This window comes from Macrobrachium rosenbergii, chromosome 2 (genome assembly GCF_040412425.1).
Source record: "Macrobrachium rosenbergii isolate ZJJX-2024 chromosome 2, ASM4041242v1, whole genome shotgun sequence".
Classification (NCBI taxonomy): domain Eukaryota; kingdom Metazoa; phylum Arthropoda; class Malacostraca; order Decapoda; family Palaemonidae; genus Macrobrachium; species Macrobrachium rosenbergii.
Window position 1 is genome coordinate 88,443,954 of NC_089742.1, and position 4,400 is coordinate 88,448,353.

The 4,400-nt window shown below is 42.8% G+C and overlaps 1 protein-coding gene across 5 annotated transcripts in view; it reads left to right on the forward strand.

Moving 5' to 3' along the window:
- The first annotated feature begins 1,304 nt into the window (after window positions 1-1,304).
- The window catches only part of mtgo (miles to go), a 520,265-nt gene continuing 517,169 nt past the window's right edge, over window positions 1,305-4,400 (forward strand). The window contains exon 1 of one of the 5 annotated variants that reach the window (XM_067122008.1): window positions 1,305-1,444. The gene's annotated coding sequence lies outside the window, so the exon portion shown is untranslated. Of the gene's footprint in view, window positions 1,674-3,414; window positions 3,607-4,400 lie in introns of those variants that run through there. The other 4 variants (XM_067122025.1, XM_067121992.1, XM_067121999.1 and 1 more) reach the window with 4 other exon arrangements.

Here is a 4,400-nt window from a genome sequence, read left to right on the forward strand (position 1 = left end):
TAATTACCTAATAATCTAAAAAAGGACATATCCTTCTTGTCAATGTTCCTTTTTATCTCAGTCATTTTGATTTCACCTTATGACTGGTCAAACTTTTTACAGGGATTCAATAAAATTATCCCAACACTTGTCTAGTCACAGATGTTCGGTGGGCAAGGCATCGAGATAACTCTACACCAGATTTGTTACTCAATGTCCAAGTTCATCCGAACGTTGTTTTTAGTCGGAATGTTTGTTGTCAAACGACAATCAGTTGAATTTGATTGTCGTGTGAGGTTCATTTCTTGAAGAAGATTCACCCATAGGGCACCTCGGTATTCTAGCTTTTTGATTTGTAAACTGTAATGAACGTACGAAGTGGTTCTCACTAACAAATCAACTCGTCGCGGACGGGCTATCGCCATTTTCTCAGCTGGAGTTGACTCATGTAGTTTGGATTTATGTCTGAATTTGGCAAACGTTTTATGGTTTTGCGAGTGCGCTCTGTTACGAGACGGCAGGACCACTTCTGTGCTTTTTCTTTCCCCTCTTATCAATTTGCTGATTTTCAGACAACCTGTAAGATCAAATTTTGTTCACAAGTGGCGTCATGTTCTCGGTATAGTGTATCATCTAAATAACGCATTAATGTTCCACCAGAAGGAACGAACTAGAGTTGTTACCTTAACTTCCACGTTCTGTTTATCATGGGTATTTCATCATAATCCTTTTTCGCATTCTGGACAAAGATCATTCCCGATATTATTACTTATCAAGGTCACCTATCAAGCATAAGCAATGAGTAAATAGCTACGACCCAGATTACTCATACAGCTGGCGGAATTCATTACATCTCTGTCATATGGTACTATTGTTGGGGGAGGGCACAGCATTCAGGCTACACAGTCGTATTTCAAGGTTATTTCAGGGGACGTATCAATACTATTGGGGAATCATAAGACCTTAGAATTAGCAGGCAAAAACTTTGATACTGATATCTGGCATGATAAAACATTCAAGTCTAGCGTGCTTGATTGCGTCGGCCCCGTTCTGATTATTTGCCTTTGGCAATTATCTGTGGTACTATCAAACTTTTTCATTTGGTGGATTAATAATCTTATTTATTTCATCTCATTTCTCATTATTCATGATAGCCATTTTTTCTCACCCGTCTCGATTCTACAATCTTTCTTCCTTTATGTTTTGAGTCTCTCCCTTTCTCTCTTTCTGTTCCCTCCTACTCAAGGGGAACTTCGATCCCGATCCAACGCATGCGCTCCCCCGGGCATTAGAAAATTCCGCTCACCTTCGCTGGATTTCATTTTGTTTCATCGGAGCAGTTGCCGCGGACGATGCGATCGAGTCGCATCGATTCCCATTACCTACTTAGACTGAACAGAGTGAGGAAGCGTTCCATATAATCGTTTAAGCTGACAGCGGTTCGCAACGCGTCATTGGCAAAAAGGTAACACATTTGCAAGCGATAGAGAGTAAAATTCTCGCCACCATTGTTAATGTGTCGTTGAATGGAGATGTGTGACGTCATTGGGTCACCCTGGCGGCAGTTAGGTGAATTTCATGCTTTGAAACAGCTGTTTGTGAGGCTCTGTGAAGCAACATATGGACGGGAAAGTCCTCCCTTAAGCCGTGTTGGACCTCCTGGCCGTTTACGACCAGCCACTAAGCCGTGCTAAGTAAGTATCCCTTAATGAGACTGTTGTGTGCCGTGGGTTAAAAGCGAAGGAAAAGAAGAAGTCAGAGAGAGAGAGAGAGCAGAGCTGCGATTTGAGAGGAGATGGTGTGTTCCTGTGTCGAGGGGACTCGCCCCAAATCTTACAGCCTGTTGCATCTCATTCATAAACGAAGGAATTTGTTGACCTGCCACAGGAAGAATTTGACCTGATCCATCTCTCTTGGAACAAGGTCACACAACGCTGTTGTGTTAAATGCAATTAGGGACGGTTTACTCCCGCTTAGTCTCCAGGGTACTGGTAGAGCATTTCGTCATCAATCTAGAGCAAGACTTGTTTCTCCTCGGTTGGAAATATCTTTCACTTCGTGTCATTCCCAGTCATTTCCCATTTAATGTAAGTCGAAAGAAACATGGAAGCTTTCCAGAATATGACTTGTTAAACCATATGTTGTGTTGTGTTTGGGCCATTTCTCGTTTGGCCGTGACATTTCGTGTTATTTTAAACTGAGTACTCCAGTCGTTTACACGCACACCGTATATTACCTAAGACATTCAGTTGCTTTCATTAAATTTAGATTACCTCGAATGTTAAAATTGTGAAGCGAAACACCTAGCTGATGAAAGTTACTTCGCTCTCTCTCTCTCTCTCTCTCTCTCTCTCTCTCTCTCTCTCTCTCTCTCTCTCTCTCTCGTAATGTGAGTTTGTAAGTATGTTGTGGAGACCGTCTTATCAGGGCTTTCTCTTCCTTTAGATATTGCGTCTTTCCAAGAACAGCCGACTGTTGTTGGATTGGTTTCAGTGACGTCATCATCAGCCGTGCTACCTGTAGTTGGTTCCATATGTTTGCAAACATTCAATGAAAAGATGACACTCATAATTTCCCGGTGGGAGTGGAGTGCTAGAAATCAGCCTTCGATGTAGCAATTGAACCGCCAAGGTTGACAATCCTTTTTTTTTTCTTGCAAAGATTGTCATGAAGATATCTTAGAATTAGGTTATCATAATAGAGGAACATTATTACGAAATCAGTGGGGATTTTGCTTTCAGTGAAGGACACAAGTGACACCTGTGGACTGCTGAACTGAGCTACACCTGTTCTGTTACCTGATATTGTTGGTGACGTCAGATTTCAACCAAAGAACAATGTTCGTTGTGTTTACGAAAGTGTTTGTTACGCAGGTATTCGTGAATAATTGATAATTGACTGATTGATTGTTGTCTATGTACTGGCGTTACTGTAACAAAGGTCATGGACGCCATCGATAATATGGATACGTAGAAGAAATCAGATTAGTGTTTAGAAATAAGATGTAGGCTACGGTAACTCTTGTTATCATTTCGCTCATTAAATGGTTCGGATGATCCCAGAATAAAATCTCGATAGTTTTTCGAAAAATGAAATGGCTTCTGCCAAGAGAGCGAGATCCAGATGGAAGCCAAGGGAAGACTTGGAAGTCGTGAGGAGGAGGACGGCTCAGAATACGGGGATCGTACGGGTATGGGCTATGTGGGAATGCACTCTTGTCCCAGAGTGAAGTGACATTTGGGTATCAGGTGGAAAGACGGATTTAACGGCGATAGAAGGCATGAGATGCCACGCGTAGGGATTCGGCATATCCCAGATAATTTAATCTTTGTTTTGCTTCTAGAAGGAGACTTTTAACATACTTTTATTTCGTATCCTGTGTGACGCAAGTTGTTTTAACTGCCGGAAACTGACTAAGCCACCATCGACTTTGCGAGTCAATTCAAGTCAGTGTGTCTCTTCTGTTCTCTCGTTGCTGTCACTTGTACTGTACAGTTCGTGCGTCTTTTGTGAAGTGAAGTGTCTTACGTCTCCAGGTCCAGGGAACCATTTGCTGTGTGATGGGTGTTTGCCGTCTCATGTGCCTCGCCTCCTCAGGCCCTTTTAGTTCGGTCTAGTCTTCGTGAGGTCAGTCAGGGTGATTCATTTTGTCAACGCTATCGTTGACTGTAGAGGCAAGCAAATTCAGCGTTGACTACAAAGGCTAACAAATGTATTTATTTACACTTAAGAGAAAGTTTCTTCCAAGAAAACATATTTATAAAATAACCTTCCCCCCCCCCCATCATTTTTCTGCCATAACGTTTAAGTGGGCTTTCCATTCCATGGGACCTCTGGGTAACTGGGCAACATTTCTGACGTTCTAGTTTGAATTTTAGTTTAGAGCTTATTTATATCTTCTTAAAGGGCCTACCTTAAGCAACCCCAACTATGTGGCAAAGGTTTTGCTAATCATTACTTACGTACCTATACCACATGCCATTAACTCCCGCTGTAGTTTTCAGTATTCGGAATCGTACCAGTGAAGGAGAAATTCTGTTGCTGAAATTATCTCTGAATTTGATATTGCCATTCGTTTCTTCTTTGGGGGGGAACCTCGTGATTAAATGGACGAATTTGCGTCTCTCGGAGAGAGAGAGAGAGAGAGAGAGCACGACTCAAATGTTAGAGCTAGTGTGTTTCAGCAATGCCCCTTTACCCGGGCCCTGGCTATGGGATGGGTAACCGAGCCCAAGGGAGGGACGAGCCATCTCCGCCCCTTGTAGGCCAGGTGAGAAGGTTACACCAATAGGCACAAATGAGACCCGAATTCTCAGCACCGCTGCCACACGGGCTTGATTTACAATAGCGTTTACCCAGGAGAGGTGTGTTCAGCAAGAGAACCGCAGGCAGCCGCATGTTAGCGTCTATTTATAGTGACG